Source organism: Myxocyprinus asiaticus, chromosome 45, assembly GCF_019703515.2.
Source record: "Myxocyprinus asiaticus isolate MX2 ecotype Aquarium Trade chromosome 45, UBuf_Myxa_2, whole genome shotgun sequence".
In the NCBI taxonomy this organism is placed as follows: domain Eukaryota; kingdom Metazoa; phylum Chordata; class Actinopteri; order Cypriniformes; family Catostomidae; genus Myxocyprinus; species Myxocyprinus asiaticus.
This window is the reverse complement of record NC_059388.1, coordinates 846968-871011: the sequence shown is the minus strand read 5'-3', so window position 1 is coordinate 871011 and position 24044 is coordinate 846968. Positions and strand designations below refer to the sequence as shown.

At 42.1% G+C, this 24044-nt stretch overlaps 19 non-coding genes across 19 annotated transcripts; all 19 read left to right on the top strand.

Moving 5' to 3' along the window:
- Positions 1–2400: 2400 nt before the first annotated feature.
- trnap-ugg (transfer RNA proline (anticodon UGG)) lies at positions 2401–2472 on the top strand. Its single transcript has one exon. It is a non-coding gene; the product is annotated as a tRNA-Pro (tRNA).
- Positions 2473–4044: 1572 nt separating this feature from the next.
- Positions 4045–4116, top strand: trnap-ugg (transfer RNA proline (anticodon UGG)). Its single transcript has one exon. It is a non-coding gene; the product is annotated as a tRNA-Pro (tRNA).
- Positions 4117–4870: 754 nt separating this feature from the next.
- trnap-ugg (transfer RNA proline (anticodon UGG)) lies at positions 4871–4942 on the top strand. Its single transcript has one exon. It is a non-coding gene; the product is annotated as a tRNA-Pro (tRNA).
- A 750-nt stretch (positions 4943–5692) lies between these two features.
- Positions 5693–5764, top strand: trnap-ugg (transfer RNA proline (anticodon UGG)). Its single transcript has one exon. It is a non-coding gene; the product is annotated as a tRNA-Pro (tRNA).
- Positions 5765–6516: 752 nt separating this feature from the next.
- trnap-ugg (transfer RNA proline (anticodon UGG)) lies at positions 6517–6588 on the top strand. Its single transcript has one exon. It is a non-coding gene; the product is annotated as a tRNA-Pro (tRNA).
- Positions 6589–7330: 742 nt separating this feature from the next.
- On the top strand, positions 7331–7402 carry trnap-ugg (transfer RNA proline (anticodon UGG)). Its single transcript has one exon. It is a non-coding gene; the product is annotated as a tRNA-Pro (tRNA).
- Positions 7403–8152: 750 nt separating this feature from the next.
- Positions 8153–8224, top strand: trnap-ugg (transfer RNA proline (anticodon UGG)). The gene has a single exon. It is a non-coding gene; the product is annotated as a tRNA-Pro (tRNA).
- Positions 8225–8965: 741 nt separating this feature from the next.
- Positions 8966–9037, top strand: trnap-ugg (transfer RNA proline (anticodon UGG)). Its single transcript has one exon. It is a non-coding gene; the product is annotated as a tRNA-Pro (tRNA).
- Positions 9038–9788: 751 nt separating this feature from the next.
- Positions 9789–9860, top strand: trnap-ugg (transfer RNA proline (anticodon UGG)). Its single transcript has one exon. It is a non-coding gene; the product is annotated as a tRNA-Pro (tRNA).
- A 742-nt stretch (positions 9861–10602) lies between these two features.
- Positions 10603–10674, top strand: trnap-ugg (transfer RNA proline (anticodon UGG)). The gene has a single exon. It is a non-coding gene; the product is annotated as a tRNA-Pro (tRNA).
- Positions 10675–11405: 731 nt separating this feature from the next.
- Positions 11406–11477, top strand: trnap-ugg (transfer RNA proline (anticodon UGG)). Its single transcript has one exon. It is a non-coding gene; the product is annotated as a tRNA-Pro (tRNA).
- Positions 11478–12208: 731 nt separating this feature from the next.
- On the top strand, positions 12209–12280 carry trnap-ugg (transfer RNA proline (anticodon UGG)). The gene has a single exon. It is a non-coding gene; the product is annotated as a tRNA-Pro (tRNA).
- A 731-nt stretch (positions 12281–13011) lies between these two features.
- Positions 13012–13083, top strand: trnap-ugg (transfer RNA proline (anticodon UGG)). The gene has a single exon. It is a non-coding gene; the product is annotated as a tRNA-Pro (tRNA).
- A 1561-nt stretch (positions 13084–14644) lies between these two features.
- trnap-ugg (transfer RNA proline (anticodon UGG)) lies at positions 14645–14716 on the top strand. Its single transcript has one exon. It is a non-coding gene; the product is annotated as a tRNA-Pro (tRNA).
- Positions 14717–16268: 1552 nt separating this feature from the next.
- trnap-ugg (transfer RNA proline (anticodon UGG)) lies at positions 16269–16340 on the top strand. Its single transcript has one exon. It is a non-coding gene; the product is annotated as a tRNA-Pro (tRNA).
- A 1539-nt stretch (positions 16341–17879) lies between these two features.
- trnap-ugg (transfer RNA proline (anticodon UGG)) lies at positions 17880–17951 on the top strand. The gene has a single exon. It is a non-coding gene; the product is annotated as a tRNA-Pro (tRNA).
- Positions 17952–21135: 3184 nt separating this feature from the next.
- trnap-ugg (transfer RNA proline (anticodon UGG)) lies at positions 21136–21207 on the top strand. The gene has a single exon. It is a non-coding gene; the product is annotated as a tRNA-Pro (tRNA).
- Positions 21208–22753: 1546 nt separating this feature from the next.
- On the top strand, positions 22754–22825 carry trnap-ugg (transfer RNA proline (anticodon UGG)). Its single transcript has one exon. It is a non-coding gene; the product is annotated as a tRNA-Pro (tRNA).
- Positions 22826–23576: 751 nt separating this feature from the next.
- On the top strand, positions 23577–23648 carry trnap-ugg (transfer RNA proline (anticodon UGG)). The gene has a single exon. It is a non-coding gene; the product is annotated as a tRNA-Pro (tRNA).
- Positions 23649–24044: the final 396 nt, after the last annotated feature.

The following is a 24044-nucleotide window of genomic DNA, read 5'->3' as shown; positions in this document are numbered from 1 at the left end:
ATTAGATTTTCAGCCAAGCAATGTTAAGGTGTTTGGTTGGTTACAGACTGGTACTAATCACACCTAGGTAGTAGTTTCGATCCCCGTATCGGCCACAAAGGGGAGTTTAAGGGAGTTTTTTTGGAGGTGGCGGTAAAGGCCTCAAAATGCTCTCAAAACCCCTCTCTCTGTGTTCTCCAGGCATACATCAGCCTGAAGAGTGCATCGGAGCCTGCCAGTGTGACCGAAAATGCTCAGTTGTGTGAGCATTATACTGAAGATCTATCCGTTTTAGGTTCCATGGTGTAGTGTTTACCACTCTGAATCCAGCAATCCGAGTTGAAATCTCAATGGTACCTTTAGTTGTGAATAAGTGAAAAAGGCAATTTGTTCATGTGTTTGAGGACTACAAATCATATTTATTGTCTACAAGAACTTTCTGCTCTATAAAATTAATGAGGCAAGGAAGTGCAGCTATAATCGAACCACAACATCCACTGTTGATATTTCCTCTTTCATCTGCTGCTGTTAACCTGTGATAAACCCTTCTTCTTGCACTTCTTTATGAAAACAACAGCTCAGTTTCAAGTGTTGCCATCTAATTAGTGCAAATCACTCCAAGAGTGTGAGCATATTGCGTGTTCAAGGTATGCACATTTAGAACAGTCGGGCCTCATATTTTCTGTACTCAAGCACTCTGCCGATGATAAAATTTGATCCTATCAAACAGAAATATATTTTGGCTTTTAATTGGCTGGTAATTTGCATGCAATCAAAGTGTAACAGATGGCTCGTTGGTCTAGGCGTATGATTCTCGCTTTGGGTGCGAGAGGTCCCGGGTTCAAATCCCAGACGAGCCCAACATAAACACTGAACCTTTGGTTTGCGTGGAAGGTTGGTTACAGATGGTTGTTGGATACACCTAGGTTGCATTTTCTATCTGCCACAGAGGGGAGCTTGTTTTGGAGGTGGAGTTAAAGGCCTCAAAATGCTCTCAAAGCCCCTCTCACTGTGTTCTCCAGGCATACATCAGCATGATCAGTGCATAGGAGCCTGTCAGTGTTGCCGAAATTGCTCAATTTGGTGAGCATTATACTGAAGGTCTGTCTTCTTGAGATTCCATGGTCTAGTGCTTAGCACTCTGAATCGAGCAATCCGAGTTCAAATCTCAATGGTACCTTTAATTGTGAATAAGAGAAAAAGGCAATCTGTTCATGTGTTTGAGGCCTACATATCATATTTATTGTCTACAAGACCTTTCTGCTCTAAAAAACTAATGAGGCAAGGAAGTGCAGCTATAATCGCACCACAACACCCACTGTTGATATTTCCACTTTCATCTACTGCTGTTAACCTGTGATAACCCCTTCTTCTTGCACTTCTTTATGAAAACAACAGCTCAATTTCAAGTGTTGCCATCTAATTAGTGCAAATCACTCCAGGAGTGTGAGCATATTGTGTGTTCAAGGTATGCACATTTAGAACAGTCGGGCCGCATATTTTCAGTGCTCAAGAACTCTGCCGATGACAAAATTTGATCTTATCAAACAGAAATATATTTTGGCTTTTAATTGGCTGGTAATTTGTATCGCAGCAAATTGTTATAGGAGGCTTTTTGATCTAGGGGTATGATTCTCACTTTGGGTGTGAGTGGTCTCAGGTTCAAATCCTGGACGAGCCCAGGGTATACATTGAGGCTTTCGTTTGTGCGGAAGCTTGGTTACAGACTGTTGCTAGTCACACCTAGGTTGCACTTGCAATCTGCCGCAGAGGGGAGCTTGTTTTGGAGGTGGAGTTAAAGGCCTCAAAATGCTCTCAAAGCCCCTCTCTCTGTGTTCTCCAGGCATACATCAGCACGAAGAGTGCATGGGAACCTCCAAGTGTGGCCGAAATTGCTCAGGTAGGTGTGCATTATACTGAAGATCTATCTTCTTTAGATTCCATGGTGTAGTGGTTAGCACTCTGAATCGAGCAATCCGAGTTCAAATCTCAATGGTACCTTTAAATGTGAATAAGAGAAAAAGGCAATCTGTTCATGTGTTTGAGGCCTACAAATCATATTTATTGTCTACAAGACCTTTCTGCTCTAAAAAACTAATGAGGCAAGGAAGTGCATCTATTATCGAACCACAACACCCACTGTTGATATTTCCACTTTCATCTACTGCTGTTAACCTGTGATAACCCCTTCTTCTTTATGAAATCAACAGCTCAATTTCAAGTGTTGCCATCTAATTAGTGCTAATAACTCCAAGAGTGTGAGCATATTGCGTGTTCAAGGTATGCACATTTAGAACAGTCGGGCCTCATATTTTCTGTACTCAAGCACTCTGCCGATGATAAAATTTGATCCTATCAAACAGAAATATATTTTGGCTTTTAATTGGCTGGTAATTTGCATGCAATCAAAGTGTAACAGATGGCTCGTTGGTCTAGGGGTATGATTCTCGCTTTGGGTGCGAGAGGTCCCGGGTTCAAATCCCGGACGAGCCCAACATAAACACTGAGCCTTTGGTTTGTGTGGAAGGTTGGTTACAGATGGTTGTTGGATACACCTAGGTTGCATTTTCTATCTGCCACAGAGGGGAGCTTGTTTTGGAGGTGGAGTTAAAGGCCTCAAAATGCTCTCAAAGCCCCTCTCACTGTGTTCTCCAGGCATACATCAGCATGATCAGTGCATAGGAGCCTGTCAGTGTTGCCGAAATTGCTCAATTTGGTGAGCATTATACTGAAGGTCTGTCTTCTTGAGATTCCATGGTCTAGTGCTTAGCACTCTGAATCGAGCAATCCGAGTTCAAATCTCAATGGTACCTTTAATTGTGAATAAGAGAAAAAGGCAATCTGTTCATGTGTTTGAGGCCTACATATCATATTTATTGTCTACAAGACCTTTCTGCTCTAAAAAACTAATGAGGCAAGGAAGTGCAGCTATAATCGAACCACAACACCCACTGTTGATATTTCCACTTTCATCTACTGCTGTTAACCTGTGATAACCCCTTCTTCTTGCACTTCTTTATGAAAACAACAGCTCAATTTCAAGTGTTGCCATCTAATTAGTGCAAATCACTCCAAGAGTGTGAGCATATTGTGTGTTCAAGGTATGCACATTTAGAACAGTCGGGCCGCATATTTTCAGTGCTCAAGAACTCTGCCGATGACAAAATTTGATCTTATCAAACAGAAATATATTTTGGCTTTTAATTGGCTGGTAATTTGTATCGCAGCAAATTGTTATAGGAGGCTTTTTGATCTAGGGGTATGATTCTCACTTTGGGTGTGAGTGGTCCCAGGTTCAAATCCTGGACGAGCCCAGGGTATACATTGAGGCTTTCGTTTGTGCGGAAGCTTGGTTACAGACTGTTGCTAGTCACACCTAGGTTGCACTTGCAATCTGCCGCAGAGGGGAGCTTGTTTTGGAGGTGGAGTTAAAGGCCTCAAAATGCTCTCAAAGCCCCTCTCACTGTGTTCTCCAGGCATACATCAGCATGATCAGTGCATAGGAGCCTGTCAGTGTTGCCGAAATTGCTCAATTTGGTGAGCATTATACTGAAGGTCTGTCTTCTTGAGATTCCATGGTCTAGTGCTTAGCACTCTGAATCGAGCAATCCGAGTTCAAATCTCAATGGTACCTTTAATTGTGAATAAGAGAAAAAGGCAATCTGTTCATGTGTTTGAGGCCTACATATCATATTTATTGTCTACAAGACCTTTCTGCTCTAAAAAACTAATGAGGCAAGGAAGTGCATCTATTATCGAACCACAACACCCACTGTTGATATTTCCACTTTCATCTACTGCTGTTAACCTGTGATAACCCTTCTTCTTGCACTTCTTTATGAAATCAACAGCTCAATTTCAAGTGTTGCCATCTAATTAGTGCTAATAACTCCAAGAGTGTGAGCATATTGCGTGTTCAAGGTATGCACATTTAGAACAGTCGGGCCTGCATATTTTCTGTACTCAAGCACTCTGCCGATGATAAAATTTGATCCTATCAAACAGAAATATATTTTGGCTTTTAATTGGCTGGTAATTTGCATCGCAATCAAAGTGTAACAGGATGGCTCGTTGGTCTAGGGGTATGATTCTCGCTTTGGGTGCGAGAGGTCCCGGGTTCAAATCCCGGACGAGCCCAACATAAACACTGAGCCTTTGGTTTGCGTGGAAGGTTGGTTACAGACTGGTTGCTGGATCACACCTAGGTTGCATTTTCTATCTGCCACAGAGGGGAGCTTGTTTTGGAGGTGGAGTTAAAGGCCTCAAAATGCTCTCAAAGCCCCTCTCACTGTGTTCTCCAGGCATACATCAGCATGATCAGTGCATAGGAGCCTGTCAAGTGTGGCCGAAATTGCTCAATTTGGTGAGCATTATACTGAAGATCTGTCTTCTTGAGATTCCATGGTCTAGTGCTTAGCACTCTGAATCGAGCAATCCGAGTTCAAATCTCAATGGTACCTTTAATTGTGAATAAGAGAAAAAGGCAATCTGTTCATGTGTTTGAGGCCTACATATCATATTTATTGTCTACAAGACCTTTCTGCTCTAAAAAACTAATGAGGCAAGGAAGTGCAGCTATAATCGAACCACAACACCCACTGTTGATATTTCCACTTTCATCTACTGCTGTTAACCTGTGATAACCCCTTCTTCTTGCACTTCTTTATGAAAACAACAGCTCAATTTCAAGTGTTGCCATCTAATTAGTGCAAATCACTCCAAGAGTGTGAGCATATTGTGTGTTCAAGGTATGCACATTTAGAACAGTCGGGCCGCATATTTTCAGTGCTCAAGAACTCTGCCGATGATAAAATTTGATCTTATCAAACAGAAATATATTTTGGCTTTTAATTGGCTGGTAATTTGTATCGCAATCAAAGTGTTACAGGATGGCTTGTTGGTCTAGGGGTATGATTCTCGCTTTGGGTGCGAGAGGTCCCGGGTTCAAATCCTGGACGAGCCCAGCGTAAACATTGAGGCTTTGGTTTGTGCGGAAGCTTGGTTACAGACTGGTTGCTGAGTCACACCTAGGTTGCATTTGCTATCTGCCGCAGAGGGGAGCTTGTTTTGGAGGTGGAGTTAAAGGCCTCAAAATGCTCTCAAAGCCCCTCTCACTGTGTTCTCCAGGCATACATCAGCACGAAGAGTGCATGGGAGCCTGTCAAGTGTGGCCGAAATTGCTCAGGTAGGTGTGCATTATACTGAAGATCTATCTTCTTTAGATTCCATGGTCTAGTGCTTAGCACTCTGAATCGAGCAATCCGAGTTCAAATCTCAATGGTACCTTTAAATGTGAATAAGAGAAAAAGGCAATCTGTTCATGTGTTTGAGGCCTACAAATCATATTTATTGTCTACAAGACCTTTCTGCTCTAAAAAACTAATGAGGCAAGGAAGTGCATCTATTATCGAACCACAACACCCACTGTTGATATTTCCACTTTCATCTACTGCTGTTAACCTGTGATAACCCTCTTCTTGCATCTTTATGAAATCAACAGCTCAATTTCAAGTGTTGCCATCTAATTAGTGCTAATAACTCCAAGAGTGTGAGCATATTGCGTGTTCAAGGTATGCACATTTAGAACAGTCGTGCCGCATATTTTCTGTACTCAAGCACTCTGCCGATGATAAAATTTGATCCTATCAAACAGAAATATATTTTGGCTTTTAATTGGCTGGTAATTTGCATCGCAATCAAAGTGTAACAGGATGGCTCGTTGGTCTAGGGGTATGATTCTCGCTTTGGGTGCGAGAGGTCCCGGGTTCAAATCCTGGACGAGCCCAACATAAACACTGAGCCTTTGGTTTGTGTGGAAGGTTGGTTACAGACTGGTTGTTGGATCACACCTAGGTTGCATTTTCTATCTGCCACAGAGGGGAGCTTGTTTTGGAGGTGGAGTTAAAGGCCTCAAAATGCTCTCAAAGCCCCTCTCACTGTGTTCTCCAGGCATACATCAGCATGATCAGTGCATAGGAGCCTGTCAGTGTTGCCGAAATTGCTCAATTTGGTGAGCATTATACTGAAGGTCTGTCTTCTTGAGATTCCATGGTCTAGTGCTTAGCACTCTGAATCGAGCAATCCGAGTTCAAATCTCAATGGTACCTTTAATTGTGAATAAGAGAAAAAGGCAATCTGTTCATGTGTTTGAGGCCTACATATCATATTTATTGTCTACAAGACCTTTCTGCTCTAAAAAACTAATGAGGCAAGGAAGTGCAGCTATAATCGAACCACAACACCCACTGTTGATATTTCCACTTTCATCTACTGCTGTTAACCTGTGATAACCCTTCTTCTTGCACTTCTTTATGAAAACAACAGCTCAATTTCAAGTGTTGCCATCTAATTAGTGCAAATCACTCCAAGAGTGTGAGCATATTGTGTGTTCAAGGTATGCACATTTAGAACAGTCGGGCCGCATATTTTCAGTGCTCAAGAACTCTGCCGATGACAAAATTTGATCTTATCAAACAGAAATATATTTTGGCTTTTAATTGGCTGGTAATTTGTATCGCAGTCAAATTGTTATAGGATGGCTTGTTGATCTAGGGGTATGATTCTCACTTTGGGTGTGAGTGGTCCCAGGTTCAAATCCTGGACGAGCCCAGGGTATACATTGAGGCTTTCGTTTGTGCGGAAGCTTGGTTACAGACTGGTTGCTAGATCACACCTAGGTTGCACTTGCAATCTGCCGCAGAGGGGAGCTTGTTTTGGAGGTGGAGTTAAAGGCCTCAAAATGCTCTCAAAGCCCCTCTCACTGTGTTCTCCAGGCATACATCAGCATGATCAGTGCATAGGAGCCTGTCAGTGTTGCCGAAATTGCTCAATTTGGTGAGCATTATACTGAAGGTCTGTCTTCTTGAGATTCCATGGTCTAGTGCTTAGCACTCAGAATCGAGCAATCCGAGTTCAAATCTCAATGGTACCTTTAATTGTGAATAAGAGAAAAAGGCAATCTGTTCATGTGTTTGAGGCCTACATATCATATTTATTGTCTACAAGACCTTTCTGCTCTAAAAAACTAATGAGGCAAGGAAGTGCATCTATTATCGAACCACAACACCCACTGTTGATATTTCCACTTTCATCTACTGCTGTTAACCTGTGATAACCCCTTCTTCTTTATGAAATCAACAGCTCAATTTCAAGTGTTGCCATCTAATTAGTGCTAATAACTCCAAGAGTGTGAGCATATTGCGTGTTCAAGGTATGCACATTTAGAACAGTCGGGCCTCATATTTTCTGTACTCAAGCACTCTGCCGATGATAAAATTTGATCCTATCAAACAGAAATATATTTTGGCTTTTAATTGGCTGGTAATTTGCATGCAATCAAAGTGTAACAGATGGCTCGTTGGTCTAGGGGTATGATTCTCGCTTTGGGTGCGAGAGGTCCCGGGTTCAAATCCCGGACGAGCCCAACATAAACACTGAGCCTTTGGTTTGCGTGGAAGGTTGGTTACAGATGGTTGTTGGATACACCTAGGTTGCATTTTCTATCTGCCACAGAGGGGAGCTTGTTTTGGAGGTGGAGTTAAAGGCCTCAAAATGCTCTCAAAGCCCCTCTCACTGTGTTCTCCAGGCATACATCAGCATGATCAGTGCATAGGAGCCTGTCAGTGTTGCCGAAATTGCTCAATTTGGTGAGCATTATACTGAAGGTCTGTCTTCTTGAGATTCCATGGTCTAGTGCTTAGCACTCTGAATCGAGCAATCCGAGTTCAAATCTCAATGGTACCTTTAATTGTGAATATGAGAAAAAGGCAATCTGTTCATGTGTTTGAGGCCTACATATCATATTTATTGTCTACAAGACCTTTCTGCTCTAAAAAACTAATGAGGCAAGGAAGTGCAGCTATAATCGAACCACAACACCCACTGTTGATATTTCCACTTTCATCTACTGCTGTTAACCTGTGATAACCCCTTCTTCTTGCACTTCTTTATGAAAACAACAGCTCAATTTCAAGTGTTGCCATCTAATTAGTGCAAATCACTCCAAGAGTGTGAGCATATTGTGTGTTCAAGGTATGCACATTTAGAACAGTCGGGCCGCATATTTTCAGTGCTCAAGAACTCTGCCGATGACAAAATTTGATCTTATCAAACAGAAATATATTTTGGCTTTTAATTGGCTGGTAATTTGTATCGCAGCAAATTGTTATAGGATGGCTTGTTGATCTAGGGGTATGATTCTCACTTTGGGTGTGAGTGGTCCCAGGTTCAAATCCTGGACGAGCCCAGGGTATACATTGAGGCTTTCGTTTGTGCGGAAGCTTGGTTACAGACTGTTGCTAGTCACACCTAGGTTGCACTTGCAATCTGCCGCAGAGGGGAGCTTGTTTTGGAGGTGGAGTTAAAGGCCTCAAAATGCTCTCAAAGCCCCTCTCTCTGTGTTCTCCAGGCATACATCAGCACGAAGAGTGCATGGGAACCTGCCAAGTGTGGCCGAAATTGCTCAGGTAGGTGTGCATTATACTGAAGATCTATCTTCTTTAGATTCCATGGTCTAGTGCTTAGCACTCTGAATCGAGCAATCCGAGTTCAAATCTCAATGGTACCTTTAAATGTGAATAAGAGAAAAAGGCAATCTGTTCATGTGTTTGAGGCCTACAAATCATATTTATTGTCTAAAAGACCTTTCTGCTCTAAAAAACTAATGAGGCAAGGAAGTGCATCTATTATCGAACCACAACACCCACTGTTGATATTTCCACTTTCATCTACTGCTGTTAACCTGTGATAACCCCTTCTTCTTTATGAAATCAACAGCTCAATTTCAAGGGTTGCCATCTAATTAGTGCTAATAACTCCAAGAGTGTGAGCATATTGCGTGTTCAAGGTATGCACATTTAGAACAGTCGTGCCGCATATTTTCTGTACTCAAGCACTCTCCCGATGATAAAATTTGATCCTATCAAACAGAAATATATTTTGGCTTTTAATTGGCTTGTAATTTGCATGCAATCAAAGTGTAACAGATGGCTCGTTGGTCTAGGGGTATGATTCTCGCTTTGGGTGCGAGAGGTCCCGGGTTCAAATCCCGGACGAGCCCAACATAAACACTGAGCCTTTGGTTTGCGTGGAAGGTTGGTTACAGATGGTTGTTGGATACACCTAGGTTGCATTTTCTATCTGCCACAGAGGGGAGCTTGTTTTGGAGGTGGAGTTAAAGGCCTCAAAATGCTCTCAAAGCCCCTCTCACTGTGTTCTCCAGGCATACATCAGCATGATCAGTGCATAGGAGCCTGTCAGTGTTGCCGAAATTGCTCAATTTGGTGAGCATTATACTGAAGGTCTGTCTTCTTGAGATTCCATGGTCTAGTGCTTAGCACTCTGAATCGAGCAATCCGAGTTCAAATCTCAATGGTACCTTTAATTGTGAATAAGAGAAAAAGGCAATCTGTTCATGTGTTTGAGGCCTACATATCATATTTATTGTCTACAAGACCTTTCTGCTCTAAAAAACTAATGAGGCAAGGAAGTGCATCTATTATCGAACCACAACACCCACTGTTGATATTTCCACTTTCATCTACTGCTGTTAACCTGTGATAACCCCTTCTTCTTGCACTTCTTTATGAAAACAACAGCTCAATTTCAAGTGTTGCCATCTAATTAGTGCAAATCACTCCAAGAGTGTGAGCATATTGTGTGTTCAAGGTATGCACATTTAGAACAGTCGGGCCGCATATTTTCAGTGCTCAAGAACTCTGCCGATGACAAAATTTGATCTTATCAAACAGAAATATATTTTGGCTTTTAATTGGCTGGTAATTTGTATCGCAGTCAAATTGTTATAGGATGGCTTGTTGATCTAGGGGTATGATTCTCACTTTGGGTGTGAGTGGTCCCAGGTTCAAATCCTGGACGAGCCCAGGGTATACATTGAGGCTTTCGTTTGTGCGGAAGCTTGGTTACAGACTGGTTGCTAGATCACACCTAGGTTGCACTTGCAATCTGCCGCAGAGGGGAGCTTGTTTTGGAGGTGGAGTTAAAGGCCTCAAAATGCTCTCAAAGCCCCTCTCACTGTGTTCTCCAGGCATACATCAGCATGATCAGTGCATAGGAGCCTGTCAGTGTTGCCGAAATTGCTCAATTTGGTGAGCATTATACTGAAGGTCTGTCTTCTTGAGATTCCATGGTCTAGTGCTTAGCACTCTGAATCGAGCAATCCGAGTTCAAATCTCAATGGTACCTTTAATTGTGAATAAGAGAAAAAGGCAATCTGTTCATGTGTTTGAGGCCTACATATCATATTTATTGTCTACAAGACCTTTCTGCTCTAAAAAACTAATGAGGCAAGGAAGTGCATCTATTATCGAACCACAACACCCACTGTTGATATTTCCACTTTCATCTACTGCTGTTAACCTGTGATAACCCCTTCTTCTTTATGAAATCAACAGCTCAATTTCAAGTGTTGCCATCTAATTAGTGCTAATAACTCCAAGAGTGTGAGCATATTGCGTGTTCAAGGTATGCACATTTAGAACAGTCGGGCCTCATATTTTCTGTACTCAAGCACTCTGCCGATGATAAAATTTGATCCTATCAAACAGAAATATATTTTGGCTTTTAATTGGCTGGTAATTTGCATGCAATCAAAGTGTAACAGATGGCTCGTTGGTCTAGGCGTATGATTCTCGCTTTGGGTGCGAGAGGTCCTGGGTTCAAATCCCAGACGAGCCCAACATAAACACTGAACCTTTGGTTTGCGTGGAAGGTTGGTTACAGATGGTTGTTGGATACACCTAGGTTGCATTTTCTATCTGCCACAGAGGGGAGCTTGTTTTGGAGGTGGAGTTAAAGGCCTCAAAATGCTCTCAAAGCCCCTCTCACTGTGTTCTCCAGGCATACATCAGCATGATCAGTGCATAGGAGCCTGTCAGTGTTGCTGAATTTGGTGAGCATTATACTGAAGGTCTGTCTTCTTGAGATTCCATGGTCTAGTGCTTAGCACTCTGAATCGAGCAATCCGAGTTCAAATCTCAATGGTACCTTTAATTGTGAATAAGAGAAAAAGGCAATCTGTTCATGTGTTTGAGGCCTACATATCATATTTATTGTCTACAAGACCTTTCTGCTCTAAAAAACTAATGAGGCAAGGAAGTGCATCTATTATCGAACCACAACACCCACTGTTGATATTTCCACTTTCATCTACTGCTGTTAACCTGTGATAACCCCTTCTTCTTTATGAAATCAACAGCTCAATTTCAAGTGTTGCCATCTAATTAGTGCTAATAACTCCAAGAGTGTGAGCATATTGCGTGTTCAAGGTATGCACATTTAGAACAGTCGGGCCTCATATTTTCTGTACTCAAGCACTCTGCCGATGATAAAATTTGATCCTATCAAACAGAAATATATTTTGGCTTTTAATTGGCTGGTAATTTGCATGCAATCAAAGTGTAACAGATGGCTCGTTGGTCTAGGCGTATGATTCTCGCTTTGGGTGCGAGAGGTCCTGGGTTCAAATCCCAGACGAGCCCAACATAAACACTGAACCTTTGGTTTGCGTGGAAGGTTGGTTACAGATGGTTGTTGGATACACCTAGGTTGCATTTTCTATCTGCCACAGAGGGGAGCTTGTTTTGGAGGTGGAGTTAAAGGCCTCAAAATGCTCTCAAAGCCCCTCTCACTGTGTTCTCCAGGCATACATCAGCATGATCAGTGCATAGGAGCCTGTCAGTGTTGCTGAATTTGGTGAGCATTATACTGAAGGTCTGTCTTCTTGAGATTCCATGGTCTAGTGCTTAGCACTCTGAATCGAGCAATCCGAGTTCAAATCTCAATGGTACCTTTAATTGTGAATAAGAGAAAAAGGCAATCTGTTCATGTGTTTGAGGCCTACATATCATATTTATTGTCTACAAGACCTTTCTGCTCTAAAAAACTAATGAGGCAAGGAAGTGCAGCTATAATCGAACCACAACACCCACTGTTGATATTTCCACTTTCATCTACTGCTGTTAACCTGTGATAACCCCTTCTTCTTTATGAAATCAACAGCTCAATTTCAAGTGTTGCCATCTAATTAGTGCTAATAACTCCAAGAGTGTGAGCATATTGCGTGTTCAAGGTATGCACATTTAGAACAGTCGGGCCTCATATTTTCTGTACTCAAGCACTCTGCCGATGATAAAATTTGATCCTATCAAACAGAAATATATTTTGGCTTTTAATTGGCTGGTAATTTGCATGCAATCAAAGTGTAACAGATGGCTCGTTGGTCTAGGCGTATGATTCTCGCTTTGGGTGCGAGAGGTCCTGGGTTCAAATCCCAGACGAGCCCAACATAAACACTGAACCTTTGGTTTGCGTGGAAGGTTGGTTACAGATGGTTGTTGGATACACCTAGGTTGCATTTTCTATCTGCCACAGAGGGGAGCTTGTTTTGGAGGTGGAGTTAAAGGCCTCAAAATGCTCTCAAAGCCCCTCTCACTGTGTTCTCCAGGCATACATCAGCATGATCAGTGCATAGGAGCCTGTCAGTGTTGCTGAATTTGGTGAGCATTATACTGAAGGTCTGTCTTCTTGAGATTCCATGGTCTAGTGCTTAGCACTCTGAATCGAGCAATCCGAGTTCAAATCTCAATGGTACCTTTAATTGTGAATAAGAGAAAAAGGCAATCTGTTCATGTGTTTGAGGCCTACATATCATATTTATTGTCTACAAGACCTTTCTGCTCTAAAAAACTAATGAGGCAAGGAAGTGCATCTATTATCGAACCACAACACCCACTGTTGATATTTCCACTTTCATCTACTGCTGTTAACCTGTGATAACCCCTTCTTCTTTATGAAATCAACAGCTCAATTTCAAGTGTTGCCATCTAATTAGTGCTAATAACTCCAAGAGTGTGAGCATATTGCGTGTTCAAGGTATGCACATTTAGAACAGTCGGGCCTCATATTTTCTGTACTCAAGCACTCTGCCGATGATAAAATTTGATCCTATCAAACAGAAATATATTTTGGCTTTTAATTGGCTGGTAATTTGCATGCAATCAAAGTGTAACAGATGGCTCGTTGGTCTAGGGGTATGATTCTCGCTTTGGGTGCGAGAGGTCCCGGGTTCAAATCCCGGACGAGCCCAACATAAACACTGAGCCTTTGGTTTGCGTGGAAGGTTGGTTACAGATGGTTGTTGGATACACCTAGGTTGCATTTTCTATCTGCCACAGAGGGGAGCTTGTTTTGGAGGTGGAGTTAAAGGCCTCAAAATGCTCTCAAAGCCCCTCTCACTGTGTTCTCCAGGCATACATCAGCATGATCAGTGCATAGGAGCCTGTCAGTGTTGCCGAAATTGCTCAATTTGGTGAGCATTATACTGAAGGTCTGTCTTCTTGAGATTCCATGGTCTAGTGCTTAGCACTCTGAATCGAGCAATCCGAGTTCAAATCTCAATGGTACCTTTAATTGTGAATAAGAGAAAAAGGCAATCTGTTCATGTGTTTGAGGCCTACATATCATATTTATTGTCTACAAGACCTTTCTGCTCTAAAAAACTAATGAGGCAAGGAAGTGCAGCTATAATCGAACCACAACACCCACTGTTGATATTTCCACTTTCATCTACTGCTGTTAACCTGTGATAACCCCTTCTTCTTGCACTTCTTTATGAAAACAACAGCTCAATTTCAAGTGTTGCCATCTAATTAGTGCAAATCACTCCAAGAGTGTGAGCATATTGTGTGTTCAAGGTATGCACATTTAGAACAGTCGGGCCGCATATTTTCAGTGCTCAAGAACTCTGCCGATGACAAAATTTGATCTTATCAAACAGAAATATATTTTGGCTTTTAATTGGCTGGTAATTTGTATCGCAGCAAATTGTTATAGGAGGCTTTTTGATCTAGGGGTATGATTCTCACTTTGGGTGTGAGTGGTCCCAGGTTCAAATCCTGGACGAGCCCAGGGTATACATTGAGGCTTTCGTTTGTGCGGAAGCTTGGTTACAGACTGTTGCTAGTCACACCTAGGTTGCACTTGCAATCTGCCGCAGAGGGGAGCTTGTTTTGGAGGTGGAGTTAAAGGCCTCAAAATGCTCTCAAAGCCCCTCTCTCTGTGTTCTCCAGGCATACATCAGCACGAAGAGTGCATGGGAACCTCCAAGTGTGGCCGAAATTGCTCAGGTAGGTGTGCATTATACTGAAGATCTATCTTCTTTAGATTCCATGGTCTAGTGCTTAGCACTCTGAATCGAGCAATCCGAGTTCAAATCTCAATGGTACCTTTAAATGTGAATAAGAGAAAAAGGCAATCTGTTCATGTGTTTGAGGCCTACAAATCATATTTATTGTCTAAAAGACCTTTCTGCTCTAAAAAACTAATGAGGCAAGGAAGTGCATCTATTATCGAACCACAACACCCACTGTTGATATTTCCACTTTCATCTACTGCTGTTAACCTGTGATAACCCCTTCTTCTTTATGAAATCAACAGCTCAATTTCAAGTGTTGCCATCTAATTAGTGCTAATAACTCCAAGAGTGTGAGCATATTGCGTGTTCAAGGTATGCACATTTAGAACAGTCGTGCCGCATATTTTCTGTACTCAAGCACTCTCCCGATGATAAAATTTGATCCTATCAAACAGAAATATATTTTGGCTTTTAATTGGCTTGTAATTTGCATGCAATCAAAGTGTAACAGATGGCTTGTTGGTCTAGGGGTTTGATTCTCGCTTTGGGTGCAAGAGGCCCCGGGTTCAAATCCCGGACGAGCCCAACATAAACACTGAACCTTTGGTTTGCGTGGAAGGTTGGTTACAGATGGTTGTTGAATACACCTAGGTTGCATTTTCTATCTGCCACAGAGGGGAGCTTGTTTTGGAGGTGGAGTTAAAGGCCTCAAAATGCTCTCAAAGCCCCTCTCACTGTGTTCTCCAGGCATACATCAGCATGATCAGTGCATAGGAGCCTGTCAGTGTTGCCGAAATTGCTCAATTTGGTGAGCATTATACTGAAGGTCTGTCTTCTTGAGATTCCATGGTCTAGTGCTTAGCACTCTGAATCGAGCAATCCGAGTTCAAATCTCAATGGTACCTTTAATTGTGAATAAGAGAAAAAGGCAATCTGTTCATGTGTTTGAGGCCTACATATCATATTTATTGTCTACAAGACCTTTCTGCTCTAAAAAACTAATGAGGCAAGGAAGTGCATCTATTATCGAACCACAACACCCACTGTTGATATTTCCACTTTCATCTACTGCTGTTAACCTGTGATAACCCCTTCTTCTTTATGAAATCAACAGCTCAATTTCAAGTGTTGCCATCTAATTAGTGCTAATAACTCCAAGAGTGTGAGCATATTGCGTGTTCAAGGTATGCACATTTAGAACAGTCGGGCCTCATATTTTCTGTACTCAAGCACTCTGCCGATGATAAAATTTGATCCTATCAAACAGAAATATATTTTGGCTTTTAATTGGCTGGTAATTTGCATGCAATCAAAGTGTAACAGATGGCTCGTTGGTCTAGGCGTATGATTCTCGCTTTGGGTGCGAGAGGTCCCGGGTTCAAATCCCAGACGAGCCCAACATAAACACTGAACCTTTGGTTTGCGTGGAAGGTTGGTTACAGATGGTTGTTGGATACACCTAGGTTGCATTTTCTATCTGCCACAGAGGGGAGCTTGTTTTGGAGGTGGAGTTAAAGGCCTCAAAATGCTCTCAAAGCCCCTCTCACTGTGTTCTCCAGGCATACATCAGCATGATCAGTGCATAGGAGCCTGTCAGTGTTGCCGAAATTGCTGAATTTGGTGAGCATTATACTGAAGGTCTGTCTTCTTGAGATTCCATGGTCTAGTGCTTAGCACTCTGAATCGAGCAATCCGAGTTCAAATCTCAATGGTACCTTTAATTGTGAATAAGAGAAAAAGGCAATCTGTTCATGTGTTTGAGGCCTACATATCATATTTATTGTCTACAAGACCTTTCTGCTCTAAAAAACTAATGAGGCAAGGAAGTGCATCTATTATCGAACCACAACACCCACTGTTGATATTTCCACTTTCATCTACTGCTGTTAACCTGTGATAACCCCTTCTTCTTTATGAAATCAACAGCTCAATTTCAAGTGTTGCCATCTAATTAGTGCTAATAACTCCAAGAGTGTGAGCATATTGCGTGTTCAAGGTATGCACATTTAGAACAGTCGGGCCTCATATTTTCTGTACTCAAGCACTCTGCCGATGATAAAATTTGATCCTATCAAACAGAAATATATTTTGGCTTTTAATTGGCTGGTAATTTGCATGCAATCAAAGTGTAACAGATGGCTCGTTGGTCTAGGCGTATGATTCTCGCTTTGGGTGCGAGAGGTCCCGGGTTCAAATCCCGGACGAGCCCAACATAAACACTGAACCTTTGGTTTGCGTGGAAGGTTGGTTACAGATGGTTGTTGGATACACCTAGGTTGCATTTTCTATCTGCCACAGAGGGGAGCTTGTTTTGGAGGTGGAGTTAAAGGCCTCAAAATGCTCTCAAAGCCCCTCTCACTGTGTTCTCCAGGCATACATCAGCATGATCAGTGCATAGGAGCCTGTCAGTGTTGCTGAATTTGGTGAGCATTATACTGAAGGTCTGTCTTCTTGAGATTCCATGGTCTAGTGCTTAGCACTCTGAATCGAGCAATCCGAGTTCAAATCTCAATGGTACCTTTAATTGTGAATAAGAGAAAAAGGCAATCTGTTCATGTGTTTGAGGCCTACATATCATATTTATTGTCTACAAGACCTTTCTGCTCTAAAAAACTAATGAGGCAAGGAAGTGCATCTATTATCGAACCACAACACCCACTGTTGATATTTCCACTTTCATCTACTGCTGTTAACCTGTGATAACCCCTTCTTCTTTATGAAATCAACAGCTCAATTTCAAGTGTTGCCATCTAATTAGTGCTAATAACTCCAAGAGTGTGAGCATATTGCGTGTTCAAGGTATGCACATTTAGAACAGTCGGGCCTCATATTTTCTGTACTCAAGCACTCTGCCGATGATAAAATTTGATCCTATCAAACAGAAATATATTTTGGCTTTTAATTGGCTGGTAATTTGCATGCAATCAAAGTGTAACAGATGGCTCGTTGGTCTAGGCGTATGATTCTCGCTTTGGGTGCGAGAGGTCCCGGGTTCAAATCCCAGACGAGCCCAACATAAACACTGAACCTTTGGTTTGCGTGGAAGGTTGGTTACAGATGGTTGTTGGATACACCTAGGTTGCATTTTCTATCTGCCACAGAGGGGAGCTTGTTTTGGAGGTGGAGTTAAAGGCCTCAAAATGCTCTCAAAGCCCCTCTCACTGTGTTCTCCAGGCATACATCAGCATGATCAGTGCATAGGAGCCTGTCAGTGTTGCTGAAATTGCTAGGTGGAGCATTATACTGAAGGTCTGTCTTCTTGAGATTCCATGGTCTAGTGCTTAGCACTCTGAATCGAGCAATCCGAGTTCAAATCTCAATGGTACCTTTAATTGTGAATAAGAGAAAAAGGCAATCTGTTCATGTGTTTGAGGCCTACATATCATATTTATTGTCTACAAGACCTTTCTGCTCTAAAAAACTAATGAGGCAAGGAAGTGCATCTATTATCGAACCACAACACCCACTGTTGATATTTCCACTTTCATCTACTGCTGTTAACCTGTGATAACCCCTTCTTCTTTATGAAATCAACAGCTCAATTTCAAGTGTTGCCATCTAATTAGTGCTAATAACTCCAAGAGTGTGAGCATATTGCGTGTTCAAGGTATGCACATTTAGAACAGTCGTGCCGCATATTTTCTGTACTCAAGCACTCTGCCGATGATAAAATTTGATCCTATCAAACAGAAATATATTTTGGCTTTTAATTGGCTGGTAATTTGCATGCAATCAAAGTGTAACAGATGGCTCGTTGGTCTAGGGGTATGATTCTCGCTTTGGGTGCGAGAGGTCCCGGGTTCAAATCCCGGACGAGCCCAACATAAACACTGAGCCTTTGGTTTGCGTGGAAGGTTGGTTACAGATGGTTGTTGGATACACCTAGGTTGCATTTTCTATCTGCCACAGAGGGGAGCTTGTTTTGGAGGTGGAGTTAAAGGCCTCAAAATGCTCTCAAAGCCCCTCTCACTGTGTTCTCCAGGCATACATCAGCATGATCAGTGCATAGGAGCCTGTCAGTGTTGCCGAAATTGCTCAATTTGGTGAGCATTATACTGAAGGTCTGTCTTCTTGAGATTCCATGGTCTAGTGCTTAGCACTCTGAATCGAGCAATCCGAGTTCAAATCTCAATGGTACCTTTAATTGTGAATAAGAGAAAAAGGCAATCTGTTCATGTGTTTGAGGCCTACATATCATATTTATTGTCTACAAGACCTTTCTGCTCTAAAAAACTAATGAGGCAAGGAAGTGCATCTATTATCGAACCACAACACCCACTGTTGATATTTCCACTTTCATCTACTGCTGTTAACCTGTGATAACCCCTTCTTCTTGCACTTCTTTATGAAAACAACAGCTCAATTTCAAGTGTTGCCATCTAATTAGTGCAAATCACTCCAAGAGTGTGAGCATATTGTGTGTTCAAGGTATGCACATTTAGAACAGTCGGGCCGCATATTTTCAGTGCTCAAGAACTCTGCCGATGACAAAATTTGATCTTATCAAACAGAAATATATTTTGGCTTTTAATTGGCTGGTAATTTGTATCGCAGCAAATTGTTATAGGAGGCTTTTTGATCTAGGGGTATGATTCTCACTTTGGGTGTGAGTGGTCCCAGGTTCAAATCCTGGACGAGCCCAGGGTATACATTGAGGCTTTCGTTTGTGCGGAAGCTTGGTTACAGACTGTTGCTAGTCACACCTAGGTTGCACTTGCAATCTGCCGCAGAGGGGAGCTTGTTTTGGAGGTGGAGTTAAAGGCCTCAAAATGCTCTCAAAGCCCCTCTCTCTGTGTTCTCCAGGCATACATCAGCACGAAGAGTGCATGGGAACCTCCAAGTGTGGCCGAAATTGCTCAGGTAGGTGTGCATTATACTGAAGATCTATCTTCTTTAGATTCCATGGTCTAGTGCTTAGCACTCTGAATCGAGCAATCCGAGTTCAAATCTCAATGGTACCTTTAAATGTGAATAAGAGAAAAAGGCAATCTGTTCATGTGTTTGAGGCCTACAAATCATATTTATTGTCTAAAAGACCTTTCTGCTCTAAAAAACTAATGAGGCAAGGAAGTGCATCTATTATCGAACCACAACACCCACTGTTGATATTTCCACTTTCATCTACTGCTGTTAACCTGTGATAACCCCTTCTTCTTTATGAAATCAACAGCTCAATTTCAAGTGTTGCCATCTAATTAGTGCTAATAACTCCAAGAGTGTGAGCATATTGCGTGTTCAAGGTATGCACATTTAGAACAGTCGGGCCTCATATTTTCTGTACTCAAGCACTCTGCCGATGATAAAATTTGATCCTATCAAACAGAAATATATTTTGGCTTTTAATTGGCTGGTAATTTGCATGCAATCAAAGTGTAACAGATGGCTCGTTGGTCTAGGCGTATGATTCTCGCTTTGGGTGCGAGAGGTCCCGGGTTCAAATCCCAGACGAGCCCAACATAAACACTGAACCTTTGGTTTGCGTGGAAGGTTGGTTACAGATGGTTGTTGGATACACCTAGGTTGCATTTTCTATCTGCCACAGAGGGGAGCTTGTTTTGGAGGTGGAGTTAAAGGCCTCAAAATGCTCTCAAAGCCCCTCTCACTGTGTTCTCCAGGCATACATCAGCATGATCAGTGCATAGGAGCCTGTCAGTGTTGCCGAAATTGCTCAATTTGGTGAGCATTATACTGAAGGTCTGTCTTCTTGAGATTCCATGGTCTAGTGCTTAGCACTCTGAATCGAGCAATCCGAGTTCAAATCTCAATGGTACCTTTAATTGTGAATAAGAGAAAAAGGCAATCTGTTCATGTGTTTGAGGCCTACATATCATATTTATTGTCTACAAGACCTTTCTGCTCTAAAAAACTAATGAGGCAAGGAAGTGCAGCTATAATCGCACCACAACACCCACTGTTGATATTTCCACTTTCATCTACTGCTGTTAACCTGTGATAACCCCTTCTTCTTTATGAAATCAACAGCTCAATTTCAAGTGTTGCCATCTAATTAGTGCTAATAACTCCAAGAGTGTGAGCATATTGCGTGTTCAAGGTATGCACATTTAGAACAGTCGGGCCTCATATTTTCTGTACTCAAGCACTCTGCCGATGATAAAATTTGATCCTATCAAACAGAAATATATTTTGGCTTTTAATTGGCTGGTAATTTGCATGCAATCAAAGTGTAACAGATGGCTCGTTGGTCTAGGCGTATGATTCTCGCTTTGGGTGCGAGAGGTCCCGGGTTCAAATCCCAGACGAGCCCAACATAAACACTGAACCTTTGGTTTGCGTGGAAGGTTGGTTACAGATGGTTGTTGGATACACCTAGGTTGCATTTTCTATCTGCCACAGAGGGGAGCTTGTTTTGGAGGTGGAGTTAAAGGCCTCAAAATGCTCTCAAAGCCCCTCTCACTGTGTTCTCCAGGCATACATCAGCATGATCAGTGCATAGGAGCCTGTCAGTGTTGCTGAATTTGGTGAGCATTATACTGAAGGTCTGTCTTCTTGAGATTCCATGGTCTAGTGCTTAGCACTCTGAATCGAGCAATCCGAGTTCAAATCTCAATGGTACCTTTAATTGTGAATAAGAGAAAAAGGCAATCTGTTCATGTGTTTGAGGCCTACATATCATATTTATTGTCTACAAGACCTTTCTGCTCTAAAAAACTAATGAGGCAAGGAAGTGCAGCTATAATCGAACCACAACACCCACTGTTGATATTTCCACTTTCATCTACTGCTGTTAACCTGTGATAACCCCTTCTTCTTGCACTTTATGAAAACAACAGCTCAATTTCAAGTGTTGCCATCTAATTAGTGCAAATCACTCCAAGAGTGTGAGCATATTGCGTGTTCAAGGTATGCACATTTAGAACAGTCGGGCCTCATATTTTCTGTGCTCAAGCACTCTGCCGATGACAAAATTTGATCCTATCAAACAGAAATATATTTTGGCTTTTAATTGGCTGGTAATTTGCATCGCAATCAAAGTGTAACAGGATGGCTTGTTGGTCTAGGGGTATGATTCTCGCTTTGGGTGCGAGAGGTCCCGGGTTCAAATCCTGGACGAGCCCAGCATAAACACTGAGCCTTTGGTTTGCGTGGAAGGTTGGTTACAGACTGGTTGTTGGATCACACCTAGGTTGCATTTGCTATCTGCCACAGAGGGGAGCTTGTTTTGGAGGTGGAGTTAAAGGCCTCAAAATGCTCTCAAAGCCCCTCTCACTGTGTTCTCCAGGCATACATCAGCATGATCAGTGCATAGGAGCCTGTCAAGTGTTGCCGAAATTGCTCAATTTGGTGAGCATTATACTGAAGATCTGTCTTCTTGAGATTCCATGGTCTAGTGCTTAGCACTCTGAATCGAGCAATCCGAGTTCAAATCTCAATGGTACCTTTAATTGTGAATAAGAGAAAAAGGCAATCTGTTCATGTGTTTGAGGCCTACATATCATATTTATTGTCTACAAGACCTTTCTGCTCTAAAAAACTAATGAGGCAAGGAAGTGCAGCTATAATCGAACCACAACACCCACTGTTGATATTTCCACTTTCATCTACTGCTGTTAACCTGTGATAACCCCTTCTTCTTTATGAAATCAACAGCTCAATTTCAAGTGTTGCCATCTAATTAGTGCTAATAACTCCAAGAGTGTGAGCATATTGCGTGTTCAAGGTATGCACATTTAGAACAGTCGGGCCTCATATTTTCTGTACTCAAGCACTCTGCCGATGATAAAATTTGATCCTATCAAACAGAAATATATTTTGGCTTTTAATTGGCTGGTAATTTGCATGCAATCAAAGTGTAACAGATGGCTCGTTGGTCTAGGCGTATGATTCTCGCTTTGGGTGCGAGAGGTCCCGGGTTCAAATCCCAGACGAGCCCAACATAAACACTGAACCTTTGGTTTGCGTGGAAGGTTGGTTACAGATGGTTGTTGGATACACCTAGGTTGCATTTTCTATCTGCCACAGAGGGGAGCTTGTTTTGGAGGTGGAGTTAAAGGCCTCAAAATGCTCTCAAAGCCCCTCTCACTGTGTTCTCCAGGCATACATCAGCATGATCAGTGCATAGGAGCCTGTCAGTGTTGCTGAATTTGGTGAGCATTATACTGAAGGTCTGTCTTCTTGAGATTCCATGGTCTAGTGCTTAGCACTCTGAATCGAGCAATCCGAGTTCAAATCTCAATGGTACCTTTAATTGTGAATAAGAGAAAAAGGCAATCTGTTCATGTGTTTGAGGCCTACATATCATATTTATTGTCTACAAGACCTTTCTGCTCTAAAAAACTAATGAGGCAAGGAAGTGCATCTATAATCGAACCACAACACCCACTGTTGATATTTCCACTTTCATCTACTGCTGTTAACCTGTGATAACCCCTTCTTCTTTATGAAATCAACAGCTCAATTTCAAGTGTTGCCATCTAATTAGTGCTAATAACTCCAAGAGTGTGAGCATATTGCGTGTTCAAGGTATGCACATTTAGAACAGTCGGGCCTCATATTTTCTGTACTCAAGCACTCTGCCGATGATAAAATTTGATCCTATCAAACAGAAATATATTTTGGCTTTTAATTGGCTGGTAATTTGCATGCAATCAAAGTGTAACAGATGGCTCGTTGGTCTAGGGGTATGATTCTCGCTTTGGGTGCGAGAGGTCCCGGGTTCAAATCCCGGACGAGCCCAACATAAACACTGAGCCTTTGGTTTGCGTGGAAGGTTGGTTACAGATGGTTGTTGGATACACCTAGGTTGCATTTTCTATCTGCCACAGAGGGGAGCTTGTTTTGGAGGTGGAGTTAAAGGCCTCAAAATGCTCTCAAAGCCCCTCTCACTGTGTTCTCCAGGCATACATCAGCATGATCAGTGCATAGGAGCCTGTCAGTGTTGCCGAAATTGCTCAATTTGGTGAGCATTATACTGAAGGTCTGTCTTCTTGAGATTCCATGGTCTAGTGCTTAGCACTCTGAATCGAGCAATCCGAGTTCAAATCTCAATGGTACCTTTAATTGTGAATAAGAGAAAAAGGCAATCTGTTCATGTGTTTGAGGCCTACATATCATATTTATTGTCTACAAGACCTTTCTGCTCTAAAAAACTAATGAGGCAAGGAAGTGCATCTATTATCGAACCACAACACCCACTGTTGATATTTCCACTTTCATCTACTGCTGTTAACCTGTGATAACCCCTTCTTCTTGCACTTCTTTATGAAATCAACAGCTCAATTTCAAGTGTTGCCATCTAATTAGTGCTAATAACTCCAAGAGTGTGAGCATATTGCGTGTTCAAGGTATGCACATTTAGAACAGTCGGGCCTCATATTTTCTGTACTCAAGCACTCTGCCGATGACAAAATTTGATCCTATCAAACAGAAATATATTTTGGCTTTTAATTGGCTGGTAATTTGCATCGCAATCAAATTGTAACAGGATGGCTCGTTGGTCTAGGGGTATGATTCTCGCTTTGGGTGTGAGAGGTCCCGGGTTCAAATCCTGGACGAGCCCAACATAAACACTGAGCCTTTGGTTTGCGTGGAAGGTTGGTTACAGACTGGTTGCTAGATCACACCTAGGTTGCATTTGCTATCTGCCACAGAGGGGAGCTTGTTTTGGAGGTGGAGTTAAAGGCCTCAAAATGCTCTCAAAGCCCCTCTCACTGTGTTCTCCAGGCATACATCAGCATGATCAGTGCATAGGAGCCTGTCAAGTGTTGCCGAAATTGCTCAATTTGGTGAGCATTATACTGAAGGTCTGTCTTCTTGAGATTCCATGGTCTAGTGCTTAGCACTCTGAATCGAGCAATCCGAGTTCAAATCTCAATGGTACCTTTAATTGTGAATAAGAGAAAAAGGCAATCTGTTCATGTGTTTGAGGCCTACATATCATATTTATTGTCTACAA